Below are 14,454 nucleotides of genomic sequence, written 5' to 3' on the forward strand. Positions count from 1 at the left end.
AAAATAGCTCGAGGAGGAAGAATTCCCGAAGGGTCAGATGGAGCGGATGTTGGGGCATATGTGAGTACGATGCTTCCTACTTTAATGGGAGCTGAGGCCCCGACCGGGCCCCCTGGAAGTGGAGGGAGCATACCGGGTCCTCGTGAGAAGACCGAAGGCAGGGGAAATACCGCGAGCAATAGTGGTGAGGTTCCACCACTACAAAGACAGAGAGATGGTCCTGAGATGGGCTAAGAAGACACGGAGTAGCAGGTGGGAGAACGCGGTGATCCGCGTGTATCAAGATTGGAGTTCGGAGGTGGCGAGAAGGAGGGCGAGTTTCAATCGGGCCAAGGCGGTGCTCCACAGGAAAAAAGTGAAATTTGGAATGTTGCAGCCGGCAAGACTGTGGGTTACACACCAGGGCAAACACCACTACTTCGAGACGGCGGAGGAGGCGTGGGCATTTATTCAAGAAGAGAAGTTGGACTAGATTTGAGGAATGGATGTTTGGAAAGAAGTAGTGAGGTGGTGGCAAGGAATTGTAAAGGGGGGAGAGGGGGAGGGCTTATCTGTAAAAATGTTGGACGGGAGAATTTTTTCTCCCCACCCCCGGGGGGGGGGGGGGGGCACAAAGAAATGTGGGCGCCGGTGGGGAAGGGGACAGGGAAGGGGCGAGGGAACTGTGCCATTAGGGCCGGGGCCGAGAGGGAAGCGCGGGCTTTTCTCCCGCGCTACGGATATTGTGCCGGGAAAAGTGGGCGCAGGAAGGAAGGGAGCCCCACACGCAGGGAGGCCAAGGGTAAACGGGGGAAACCGAGGTCAGCCAGAGTTTGCCGACTCTCGGAAGCAATATGGGGGGAGCAATCAAGCTAGAAGGGAATCTAGCCGGGGGGGGGGGGGTTAACTGGGTTCCTGCTGCTGAGGGTAAGGGGGAGCTGATATGGGATGGGATGGTCGGGACGGGAGGGCGCCGTCTGGGGGACAAACGGGTGCGTGGGACCCGGGTGAGGAGCTGGTTTAAAAAAGGGGATGGCTAGTCGACGATGGGGGGGGGGGGGGGGGGGGTAAATGGGCCCCCCAACCCGGTTGATCGCGTGGAACGTGAGAGGGCTGAACGGGCCGATTTAAGAGGGCAAGGGTATTTGTGCACCTAAAGCGGCTGAAGGCGGATGTGGTTATGCTTCAAGAGACACACCTGAAAGTGGCGGATCAGGTCAGATTAAGGAAAGGATGGGTGGGACAGGTTTTCCACTCAGGATTAGATGCGAAAAATAGAGGGGTGGCAATACTGGTGGGGAAACGGGTATTGTTTGAGGCTAAGACCACAGTGGGGGCAGGTACGTGATGGCGAGTGGCAGATTGCAAGGTGAGGCAGTGGTGCTGGTGAACATATGCCCCGAACTGGGATGATGCCGGTTTTATGAAGTGTATGTTGGGGCGCATCCCAGACCTAGAGATGGGAAATTTGGTATGGGGGGGGGGGGGGGGACTTCAACATGGTGCTGGACCCAGGGCTGGACCGGTCCAGATCTAGGACCGGGAGGAGGCCGGCAGCGGCCAAGGTGCTTAAGGGGTTTATGGAGCAGATGGGAGGAGTAGATCCCTGGAGATTTGCTAGACCGAGGAGTAAGGAGTTTTCCTTCTTCTCCCACGTCCATAAAGTATACTCCCGGATAGACTTTTTTGTCCTGGGAAGGGCGCTGATCCCGAAAGTGGCAGGAACGGAATATTCGGCTATAGCCGTTTCAGATCACGCCCCACACTGGGTGGATCTGGATCTAGGAGAGGAGAAGGAGCAGTGCCCACTTTGGAGATTAGACATGGGACTGTTGGCAGATGAGGGTGTATGTGGAAGGGTGAGGGGATGTATTGAAAGGTACCTAGAGGTCAACGATGATGGAGAGGTACAGGTGGGAGTAGTATGGGAGGCGCTGAAAGCAGTGGTTAGGGGGGAGCTGATTTCCATAAGAGCCCACAAGGGGAAAGAAGAGGGTAAAGAAAGGGAGAGACTGATCGGGGTGATTCTGAGGGTGGATAGGCAATATGCGGAGGCCCCGGATGAAGGGTTATACAGGGAAAGATGAAGACTACAGACAAAGTTTGACCTGCTGACCACGGGTAAGGCGGAGACGCAGTGGAGGAAGGCACAGGGAATACAATACGAGTATGGGGAAAAGGCGAGCCGACTGCTGGCCCAACAACTTAGGAAGAGGGGGGCGGCGAGAGAGATCGGAGGAATTAGGGACGGGGAGGGAAGGATGGAACAGAGGGCGGAGAGGGTGAACGGGGTGTTTAAGTAATTCTATGAGAGGCTGTATAAGTCCCAACCCCCGGAGGGGAAAGAGGGAATGATGCACTTCTTGGACCAGTTGGAGTTCCCGAGGGTTGAGGAGCAGGAGGTGACCGGTCTGGGAGCGCAGATTGAGGTGGAGTGCTATTCCACCCACTGCAATGCGGGTCATACAGGCCCATCTCCCTCCTAAATGTAGACGCCAAGTTACTGGCCAAGGTGATGGCGACTAGGATAGAGGACTGTGTCCCAGGGGTGGTACATGACGACCAGACAGGGTTTGTTAAAGGGAGGCAATTGAATGCCAACATACGAAGGTTGCTGGGGGTAATGATGATGCCCCCACCGGAGGGGGAGGCGGAGATAGTGGTGGCGATGGATGCAGAGAAGGCATTCGATAGAGTGGAGTGGGACTACCTGTGGAAGGTACTGAAGAGATTTGGAGAGGGGTTCATCAGATGGGTTCAGCTCCTGTACGGGGCACCGGTGGCAAGCGTGGTTACAAACGGGCAACGATCCGACTATTTCTGATTACATAGGGGCACAAGACAGGGGTGTCCCTTGTCCCCGTTACTGTTCGCGTTGGCAATTGAGCCATTGGCCATAGCGCTGAGGGGCTCTAGGAAGTGGAGAGGGGTGCTTAGAGGAGGAGAGGAACATCGGGTGTCATTATATGCGGATGATCTGCTGCTATATGTGGCGGACCCAGTGGAGGGGATGCCTGAGATAATGCAGACATTCGGAGTTTGGAGAGTTCTCGGGATACAAATTGAACATGGGAAAGAGTGAACTATTTGTGATGCACCCCGGGGAACAGGGCAGGGGATTAGACGATCTGCCGCTGAGGAGAGTAGCAAGGGACTTTCGATATCTAGGGATCCAGGTGGCTAGGAACTGGGGAACCTTGCATAAACTTAACTTGACACGACAGGTAGAGCAGATGGAGGAGGACTTTAAAAGGTGGGACATGGTCCCCCTGTCATTGGCGGGTAGGGTACAGGCGGTCAAAATGGTGGTCCTCCCGAGGTTTCTTTTCGTGTTTCAGTGCCTCCCCATACTGATTACAAAGGCCTTCTTCAAGAAAGTGGATAGGAGTATTATGAGCTTTGTGTGGGCTGGAAAGACCCCAAGGGTAAAGAGGGGGTTCCTGCAGCGTAGGAGGGACAGAGGGGGACTGGCACTGCCGAGCCTGAGTGATTACTATTGGGCCGTCAACGTGTCTATGATATGTAAGTGGATGAGGGAAGAAGGAGGAGCGGCGTGGAAAAGGCTGGAGATGGCGTCCTGTCGGGGAACAAGTTTAAAAGCACTGGCGACGGCGCCGTTGCTGTTTTCCCCGAAGAAATACACCACAAACCCAGTGGTGGTGGTGACTTTGAAGATTTGGGGGCAGTGGAGATGACATAGGGGGGTGACGGGTGCCTCGGTGTGGTCCCCGATAAGGAACAATCACAGGTTCGTCCCGGGAAGGATAGATGGGGGATTCCAATCTTGGCAACGAGCAGGAATTGTGAAATTGAAGGACTTGTTCTTGGACGGGACGTTCGCGAGTCTGGGAGCGCTGGTAGAAAAATACGAGTTGCCACCTGGGAATGCCTTTCGATATATGCAAGTGAGGGCATTTGCAAGGCAACAGGTGAGGGAATTTCCGCAGCTCCCGGTGCAGTGGATCCAGGACAGGGTGATCTCGGGGTCATGGGTCGGTGATGGTAAAGTGTCCAATATATACAGGGAAATGAGAGACGAGTGGGAGACGATGGTAGAGGAGCTAAAGGGTAAATGGGAGGAGGAGCTGGGGGAAGAGATTGAGGAGGGGCTGTGGGCAGATGCCCTAAGTAGGGTAAATTCCTCGTCCTCGTGTGCCAGGCTCAGCCTGATCTAATTCAAGGTTCTACACAGGGCGCATATGACTGGAGCAAGGCTGAGTAGATTTTTTGGAGTGGAGGATAGGTGCGGGAGGTGCACGGGAAGCCCGGCGAACCACACCCACATGTTTTGGTCATGTCCGGTATTGCATGGGTTCTGGGTGGGTGTGGCAAGAGTGATCTCAAAGGTGGTGGGGGTCCGGGTCGAACCAAGCTGGGGGTTGGCCATATTTGGGGTTGCAGAAGAGCCGGGAGTGCAGGAGGCGAGAGAGGCCTATGTTTTGGCTTTTGCGTCCCTAGTAGCCCGGCGAAGGATTCTATTAATGTGGAAAGAAGCTAAACCCCCGGGCGTGGAAGCCTGGATAAACGACATAGCAGGGTTTATAAAATTGGAGCGAATAAAGTACGCACTAGGAGGTTCGGCTCAGGGGTTCACCAGGCGGTGGCAACCGTTCCTTGACTATCTTGCAGAGCGATAAGGGAAAACAGGAAAGACAGCAGCAGCAACCCGGGGGGGGGGGAGGGATCATGTGGGTCCTTGGTTTTTTTTTGTTCTTTTCCATGCTAGTTGTTTATAATTATATTTATTTTTTCAATGTTACTATTTCTTTTTCTGTACTTGTTGTTAGTTAATATATTGTTTAAATAACGGTCAATGTACATTTTGTTACAAAGTTGTAAAAATGGAAAATTCTTTTTGATCGAATAACTTTAATAATAATCAATAGCTTCTTCATTATCTGATTTGATGATTTCAACTAGATGTCCATTTTTCTATCGTAGTATTTTTATAGCTAATGAATAAGTTTATTTCTCACAAGGCACTAGATTTGAACACTGGTTTTACACTTGAGTTGCAGTACTGTTGAGATTAGCCTTTTATTCTTGGAGACCACAGGGCAATAATGGAGGGTGAGCAAGGTGACACGTTTAACACCCTAGTGTGTGAAGAAGGGCTTCCTGTTGTGTGAAGAAGGACTTCCTGGTGTCAGTCCTAACTGTGTCTTTCAACAAATAGGCCTTGTGCCACCTTCTCCTTCTGTCATGGTTGAACTTGAAGTCAAGCCACTGATCCGTTTGGGCTACTGTTCAAGTCTACATCCCAGCATCGGATTAATTTATTTTGCCAGCGTGGCTATTCCTTTAAGTGTCCCATCATTACGGATGAATTTCAATTTTCCTCTGGCTTACCATATCGCTATTTCCACCTCCCCAAACAATATTTTCCTTCTGTCGATCCTCAAAATGTTTTTTTATTAGTTTTGTTTCAGCTGTGTCATGTGTTTTGGTATTTTCCCATTATCTGTTTTTGTTCAATTTTGTAAAGACTTTAGGCCTAACCCTCCAAGTCAGTCGGTGGCATAACCATAAATAAATGCCTCGATTGGAGCTATGCTGTGCATTTCCTTTTGAATTGAAGTGACTGCCCATAATCAAGTCAGATTTTTAAAAAGTGGCCTGGCATAAAATAGTTTCTTTGTACTTCTTCGAACTGTTGGCCGCTTCAAAAAATAGCTTTCAGGTGATGTGGTGATTGAACACAAGCACTTCACTCAATTTAAGGTGAGTGTAAGTTCCATCAATTAGGGATGATGATGCTGGGATTCACCCCTGGAAAGGTGATGGCATATAAGTATACTTTTAATTTATTGGGTCCATGCTTGTTTTTACACATTGAATGAGTTAGGCAGCACAGTACTTATGCTGTTGGAGTAACTCCGCGTCCAGGGGTAATAACAAGGAGGCACAAATCCTGAGGAGGTGTGCACTGAAATCCAATCACCAGTAATTGGAGAATGTAGTTGCAATTAGTTAAATAAATCCAGAATAAGAAGCTCAAATGATGGCTATGAAACAACCCAACTGGTTCACAAATGTTCTTTGGGGAAAGAAACTTGCCTTCTATGTATGGTCCTTAAATGCCCTTCAAAATGGCCTAGCAAGCCATTCAGCTGTATTACACCTGCTACAAAATGTTTTTCCTCTTGGACTGCCGCTGTTCAAGAAGGCAGCTCACCGCCACTTCCTGAAGTAGGAAAGGGTGGTAACTCCTGGCCTTGCCAACGATGCCCACATACTGTGAATGAATATAAAACAATTGTAATATATAAATGTTATCATCCGTAATTCCTTTGAACCAATTATCTTGCTGGTCACGTGGAAAGATCAAATAGTGTGTGGATACGTATCCAGTGATGTACCTCGGTGAGCTTAGTGCTAATTGGAGTTGCTGCGAGTGCCAAGGAATAGCTATTTGCCGCTCATCTTGTGCACAGATGCCCAGAATATTTTTTGTGAATTGAACAGTGGGGAGTTTTCAGGATGCCCCCACCCCACCATCCCATCGAGGTGTCCTCAGTTGCATCAGTGAATAGTTCAGATAGCAGCAAGGTTGTTTAACCAATTGGATTGAAGAATCCTGACTGAGATACGTACCTGGCCGGAATGTGGTGTCTTTTCACAATAACTTCATTGAAGCCTACTTGTGACAATAAGCAATTATTATTGTATTATGTAAAAAAAAATGGGCAATATAAATTGCATTTAAATCAGCATTGAGGAAGCATAACAAAGATTGGAACATGCACATGGGATTAAGGGGGGACAGAAAAGAGAAAATAGAAAAGGGCTTCATTTTCATCTGTAACATTAACTTTCTTCTGAGAAAATGGGGGCATTTTTCAGGCCATGATCGCCGTCCGAGGGGAAAATCCGGAGAGAATCTGGACACCCGATTCTCTCAGGAGGTATCACATTTCCCAATTTTTCTCTTTCCCGGCGAAGTCACAAGGTTCACGTTCACAAAGGATGGGGAGGGGGACTTCCGTTAAATGGATTTTAATACATTTATATGTTATTAATGACCCCCTCCCCACCCCATGATTTTCTTCCCCCCCCCCCCTCCCCGGACTAAATATTCATATCAGGTTCATAACCAGTTTGGCAAAACGGGAAACAGTCGAGGGGATCACTCTTGGGCACAAAGCTAAATATAGCCCCCAGGGGAAGTGACATGCCAGGGCACTGCCCCCAGCACAAGTTGGTGTGGTCAGGTTGGCACTGTGCAAACCTGTGTGGAGGAATGGATTGCCGCTGACAGCAACTCCTGGATTTCTGCATTTGACTTTTCATGTGTGGACGCTACAACTTGCTATTTGTTTTATCCCGTACAAAGTGTTGACCGCCCCACCGTTACTGCTACAACAAAATTTCATTGCTCTGAAAACGTCAGAAAAAAAAAAGGTTTGTTCTTCTTATTTTTGCTTTCCTTTTAAATTTATCACGACTTGTACATGCAGTTACTGTAAGATTGTATTTTGACTTTCCCAATCTGCCTGCAAACCTTTTCTTGTTCGTGCTGGAAATAGGAATACTAAATCAGCATCCTATGGGAGTAAGTTGAGAATCGTCAAATCTGCAGCATGGAGACAGGCCCTTCAGCCCAAACTGGTCCATGCCAACCAAAAAGCCCATCCCAATTTGCCTACATTTTGCCAATATCCCTCTGTAGAATCATAGAAGCTCTCCAGTTCCTAATTTAAGTGTCTTTAATAATTAGCGCTCCGAAAGCTAGTGACATCGAAACAAACCTGTTGGACTTTAACCTGGTGTTGTAAGACTTCTTACTGTGCTCGCCCCAGTCCAACGCCGGCATCTCCACATCTTTAATAATGGTTCGCAAAGAAGGGGGAAACAGAAAAAGTAGTCATCTTGATTTGAATGGTGTGATAGAGTTGTGATAAAATTCTATTTAAAGTACACCAGAGTACTTTAGCTCGAGGCAAGATAAATAATAGGTCTTTTGATGCATTTAACCAAGAATGAATGCCCGAGGACAGGTGTGCCCTTAGCAGGAAAGAGACAAAGTAAACTAGTGTTGAAAGCACCGAACAATTTGCACAGGGAATGTGAAAAATCATGTTTTCCATTTGAGTTCAAATGAAGAATATTAAACCTTGCAAAGAGGGTTCCTGTAGCTGGAGATGTTTTAACAATTTCCCTTTAGGAATGTCTCAACTTGCAAGACCTTCTTACGCAACACTTGTGTAAAGAAAAGATAAGCAGTTTCTTTAAATGTGCCAATTGTTTTGACTGAATGGGTGGATTCTCCATGGTGTACTCTGAAAACTGCACATACATTTCAAGAGTCCGAAAAATATATTTTTCCAAAAGATACGGTGTGCTTTTGTTTTAAAAAGAAAATGCCTGTCTAGTCCCCTTCAGAGATAATAGCCAGAATCGTCCACTCTGAAGTGATTGCGGGTGTGAAAATGCGAGTGATTGCCGCTGGAGTTGAGATGCTGAAACACAATTTCTTACACTATTCAGCTCACTACGTATGCACCCATGCGGAGCACAGCAAATGTTGTAGCGACGGCGGGCAGCAAATCCTCCTTCCCACAGTTACCCACTGGCTCGAAGGTCTGTTCCGGTGCCATATTTAAAAGGCACCCAGACAGCCTCGCCCCTCCCCCAGCCACCCAACGCCTTAGGCTGCATTAGGGGCTGGTTTAGCACACTGGGCTAAATCGCTGGCTTTTAAAGCAGACCCAGGCAGGCCAGCAGCACGGTTCAATTCCCGTACCAGCCTCCCCGAACAGGTGCCGGAATGTGGCGACTAGGGGCTTTTCACAGTAACTTCATTTGAAGCCTACTTGTGACAATAAGCGATTTTCATTTCAGGTCCAGCCTCTACTCCACGCTTCCACCCTGCACTACACTTCCAGCCTTGCCAGAGTTTGTGCTCCCGGTACTTGATACCAGTGACATTATGAGCGAGTCCCCAAAGAGGTGAAAGCGGCATCTACAAACTTCAAAGTCATGTAAGAAGTGAAGCTTGCTAGTTGCTTGCCACTTATACACAGTCATAAAAGGGGCAATACGATGGCACTGCTGCCTCACAGCACCAGGGACCCGGGGTCAATTCCAACCTTGCGCCACTATCTGTTTGGAGTTTGCACGTTCTTCCCGTGTCTGCTTGGGTTTCCTCCGGGTGCTCCGGTTTCCTCCCACACTCCAAAGGTGTGCAGGTTATGTGGATTGGCCATGATAAATTGCCCCTTAGTGTCCAAGGATGTGCAGGTTAGGTTATGGGGATAGGGCGGGGTAGACATGGGTAATGTGCCCTTTCGATGGATTGGTTCAGACTCAACGAGTCAATTGGCTTCCTTCTGCACTGCAGGTATTCCATATCTAATTCCTCGTTTGGGTGGGAAAATTTAATTCTGGTGAGATCACCTTTTCATTAGCATGCATGGTATGCTACTACACGCAATGTTGTTTGTCAGTAAGTTTGACCCAGTTTTAAAGTCTCAAGAACGAAATTCTGGCAGCTCTGCCACCCACGACACTTCCCACTGCTGACAGAGCCGAAACATTCCGCCTCGTGTAGTTTTTTCATTGTGAGCACATTAGGACTTGTATCAAGAGTGGTCCAATTATACAAGTCTAAATGTGTGTTTATTTCAATACTTGGGGAAGGATCTTTGCTGATGAGGAACATAGCTTGAATCAAGAAATTTCCAGGCCCAGACCGAGACCAGAACCACCTTGGTTAAAAAGTACTCTGAATTATGCAATTTGTGCTCCAGGGTCGAGGGTGGGTGGGGGGGGGGGGGGGGGTGGATGCAGGATTGAGCCAGGCCTGGATGCAGGATTGAGCCAGGCCTGGAGGCAGAGCACAGGTAGCCGCTGGGGCAGGTGAGTGCCGAGGGTGGTCGGGTTAGAAGAGCCACTTTCTTCCAGTAGATTCAGAAGGTGCATGGCACTCTGTACCCATGGCATATCATATGCACAATGCCCACTCATGGCCCCACCCACCCCATGGCCCCTCATACCTTCTAAGCCATCGCCATAGCCACTCACCCAGTAAATCATGACAGAACTCCAGGAGCCATGTGGGGATGAAAAAAAAGCTTTTAAGAATCTAATACAGCCATCGCTCGTGCACACATTGACAGTGAAAACCCATTCAAAGCCATTAAGTCTCGTAAAAACATCTTCAAAACCCACGTCAAAGACAGCTAATCCTTTAATAGCCTATTTAAACTTTAAATCAAACTGTGAACTCCCCTGCTGAGATAATTATAACTTTTGATACTCAGCCACACATTTGTAATGGCACAATGGCAGTCCTTGGGAAAATGTCAACAAGGGACTCCTGTTTAAACTGCACAAACAGAAGCAACTGTTTGCTTCAAACCTGGAGCAGTTGGCCATTTAAATGAAGAAGCTTTTTTTAATGTTGTAGTAGCTGCAGCCTGTTCTTTTTAACTAAAAAAAAAAAAGCTTAGTCTGTATAACTCTCATGATCTTATCAGCTGTTCAAGCGTTTACAACCAATCCATCAATTTGTGACTCACTGCTGGCTGCGGCTCTGCAATTGTCAAAGTAGGGCCTCTTTGAGCTCAGCTCGCCAAGAGATTCAGTTTGGAAGTTGGGGCACTCATCCATTGCGTACCCACAAATTGCATAAGAGAAAGTGAAGACTTGTCCACCTAAGTGTGAGTGATTTTTAAAAAAACATTTTGATAATTGTTGATTACTATTGTCATCCTCTCTGCAACTGCCATAGTTTGTTTTATACTACTCTAGCCTTGGGATGTTTCAATGCTTTAGGTTGCTGTTGTTGGAAATGTATTTTTAAAAGTTTGGAGTTTCATTCCTTCAGAAATTAATTATTGTTGGAATTTTATTATACTTTTTCTTTTTTGCTTCTTTTATCTGCTGCTCTTAATTCCATCTTTATTTTACATTCTGTGCATGATTTTAGATTGAATTAAATGTTCTAATACAGACTTACTGGTTTACACATTTCATGCCCAGTAAGGATTCTTGAATTTAATGGGTTGATAATTAACCTGGGAATTCTCTCTCCGTCTCCCCACTATTACCCAAAGGGGAAAAAAGTGTATGAAGATATACTTAAAAATGCTTATTGTTTGATGAGACTTCTGTTCCTACACCGATCTCAGATCCACTGTGGACGCAACCATGCTGGAATGCTCTGTATTACCACACACTATTTTGATTTTTAACACGTTGCCTGGAGTTGAAAATGCAATGGCTTTACCAGCCAAGTTAAAGACAGCCATTTTGAAAGCCTCATTACGTATTATTGCAATTCCATTGAAAACTATGCACTTTCCTGGTTTGAATGTTTACTGGCCACTTTAAATGCTGGTTTCTTAAAGATTGGAAATTGCAGCATGGGGCCCTGTAGGTCAACGGGTAAATGTGCCAGGAGTCACACCAACCGGGAAGGCAATGCCTGGGCTGAGGCGAGTGAATTCAGATGTGGACAGTGAAGGCTACACATTGCCTCCCTATCCACAGTGCGGTATGGGGAAAAAAATCACCAGTCGATTTCTCCTCTTCAACAACATCTCACAACACCCTTAAAGTGCATATACATGGGCGATGTTTGAGGATAGGATTGAGCTCAGCTGCAATGTTTTTTCTTCCCTTGCCTTTTACTACTCCCCCTAACCCTTCCCTAACCAAATCAACCTGATGACTATTGCTATTTACACTGACAAATACAGAAATTCTCTTTTCCCTAACACCAAGTGACTGGTGTTAAAATTTGTTCGATAACGCCTACAACATCTCAATCTTTTACAGGAGCACAATGGGCTGGATTTAATTTGCCAATGGGTTTGATGTGGAGATGCCGGCATTGGACTGTGGTGAGCACAGTAAGAAGTATTACAACACCAGGTTAAAGTCCAACCGGTTTGTTTGCACCATTACACGTGAGAACACCACCCACCAGGTACGCGGTACATACTCGTGCGACTCGGCCAACGTTGCCTACCTCATTCGCTGCAGGAAAGGATGTCCCGAAGCGTGGTACATTGGCGAGACCATGCAGACACTGCGACAACGAATGAACGGACGTCGCGCGACAATCACCAGGCAGGAATGTTCCCTTCCAGTCAGGGAACACTTCAGCAGTCAAGGGCATTCAACCTCTGATCTCCGGGTAAGCGTTCTCCAAGGCGGCCTTCAGGACTCGCGACAACGCAGAATCGCCGAGCAGAAGCTTATAGCCAAGTTCCGCACACATGAGTGCGGCCTCAACCGGGACCTGGGATTCATGTCGCATTACATTCATCCCCCACCATCTGGCCTGCAAAATCCTACCAACTGTCCTGGCTTGACACAATTCACACCTCTTTAACCTGGGGTTACCCCATCTCTGGATCTGTAAAGATTTAATCAACGGCTAATGCTCGCATTCCAAGCATTGTCTGGCATCTTTGAATCTGTCTATATATATGTTTCTGGAACATACCTCTTCATTCACCTGAGGAAGGAGCAGCGCTCCGAAAGCTAGTGACATCGAAACAAACCTGTTGGACTTTAACCTGGTGTTGTAAAACTTCTTAATGGGTTTGAAGGTAGGGGTTTGCTAAATCCAGAGGTCGCCCTGCCCACCCCCTACTTGGCACCCTTTGCCCCCACCACAATTAACTCGAGGTGGGGTTCCATTGGGCAGCCTGCTTGAGGCCCTTATGTGGGCAATTAATGACCACTTGAGGGCTGTATCTCCCGACGATATTTAACTGGTGGCAGGCAATTGTTTGGGTGGGGGAGTGGGGACGGAAAGGAAGAGTTATTTGTTTCTTAACAGACCATCAAACGCTGACCCAAGTCAGTTCAGTGTCTCTTGCCTCTATCCCAAAGTGCTGATCCAGAACGGTGTAAGCCCTGCTTCCAGGAAAGTAACAGCCAATTGGCCGTTAAATGGCTGAGGAGAAACTAGTGTTCGCCTTGGCGTGAAGTGCCATAGACAGGAGGTGGGAACTGACGGTCACAGAGTCAGACAGTACAGAAGAGCCCTTCGGCCCACACGTCTGCACCGACAAAACTACATTAAATCTATACTAATCCTACTCTCCAGCACTTGGCCTATAGCCTTAAATATTACAATATTTCAAGTGCTCATCCGTGTACTTTTTAAACATTGAGGTTTCTGCATCGACTACCCTCCCAGGCAGTGAATTCCAGACTCTCACCACCCCCTGGGTGATAAACCTGTGTTGGCCTTTAATGTTACTTCTCGGCTCATGCCAGATGTTGTCCAGCAGTTGCTGCATTTGGGCACGGGCAGCATCCGTATCTGTGAATGGTACTGAACACTGCAATTATCAGTGAGCATCCCCATTTAGAATCATAGAATCCCTACAATGCAGAAGGAGGCCATTCGGCCCATCGAGCCTGCACTGATCCTTCGAAAGAGCACACTACCTATGACCACTCCGCCCTACCCCCGTAACCCCAGAGCCTAACCCGCACATCCCTAGACACCTAAGGGTCAATTTATCATGGCCAACCCACACATCTTTGGACTGTGGGAGGAAACCGGAGCACCCGGAGGAAACCCACACCAGACATTGAACGTACAAACTCCACACAGACAGTCACCCAGGGCTGAAATTCAACCCGGCTCCCTGGTGCTTTGAGGGAGCAGTGCTACCCACTGTGCCGCCGTGCCACCCTCTCTTTTTTAAATTTGTGAGTACCACCCCAGGCCCCCACCATTGTTTGTTCTTGGTTACTATCACGCCCTACATTGGATGCAATCTCATTTCAGCTGCCAATATGCCCTTCGTCGCTCCTCATCCTATCTGTAAGGTGCTCCCATCTCTCTGATTGTATATTGGAAGGAAGATCATTGATGAAGCCGCTAAGGTGGTTGGGTTGGGAGACTGCCATAAGGAACTCTTGCAGGGCTCCTGGAACAGAGATGTTTGGCCTCCCAAGAACCACAGTCAGCTTCCTATGTGATATGTAGAACTTCAGTCAGTGGATGGTTTTCCCACTGATTCCCATTGACTTCAGTTCTGTTAGGGCTCCTCGATGCCACATTGAGTTGAATGCTGCCTTTATGTTAAGGGCAGTCACTCTCATCTTACCTCCTATGTTCAACGAGAATTGAAAGATTTGTGACCCAAACAACTGTTTCTACCTTGGGGCATGTTCTCTGGTCTGTTGCACCATTTCCACTCCCTTATCTGCTCACAAACCCTTGCTATAAACCAGTTTCCGCACTTGCTGCAGCCGGAGTGCATCTCTCCTTTAAGAAACGTAGGCTAGATTTAAGTGGTGCGGGCCAGTTTTAAGTGAACTAACCTTGCGTGAACTTGGGCTTCCTGCTGAGCATACAGTCACTCAGGAGCACATTTGTCGCTCAGCTGTGTGCCACTATCATTTAGATTAACAGGCAGCGCAAAGTTTGCACGCTGCCTGCATCACTACAAACGGACGCAGGTTAATTGCCCATTACAATCTTCGTGTCTATCCTTGCGTATA

The 14,454-nt window shown here is 47.8% G+C and overlaps 1 protein-coding gene across 4 annotated transcripts in view; it reads left to right on the plus strand.

Moving 5' to 3' along the window:
* Window positions 1-14,454, plus strand: part of LOC140393884 (alpha-1,3-mannosyl-glycoprotein 4-beta-N-acetylglucosaminyltransferase C-like) — a 241,478-nt gene that overhangs the window by 144,726 nt on the left and 82,298 nt on the right. The window contains exon 1 of one of the 4 annotated variants that reach the window (XM_072480462.1): window positions 11,989-12,121. The exons of the other annotated variants lie outside the window; for them this stretch is intronic. The gene's annotated coding sequence lies outside the window, so the exon portion shown is untranslated. Of the gene's footprint in view, window positions 1-11,988; window positions 12,122-14,454 lie in introns of those variants that run through there. 4 annotated transcript variants of the gene reach the window in all.

This window comes from Scyliorhinus torazame, chromosome 17 (assembly GCF_047496885.1).
Source record: "Scyliorhinus torazame isolate Kashiwa2021f chromosome 17, sScyTor2.1, whole genome shotgun sequence".
Taxonomy (NCBI): Eukaryota; Metazoa; Chordata; class Chondrichthyes; order Carcharhiniformes; family Scyliorhinidae; genus Scyliorhinus; species Scyliorhinus torazame.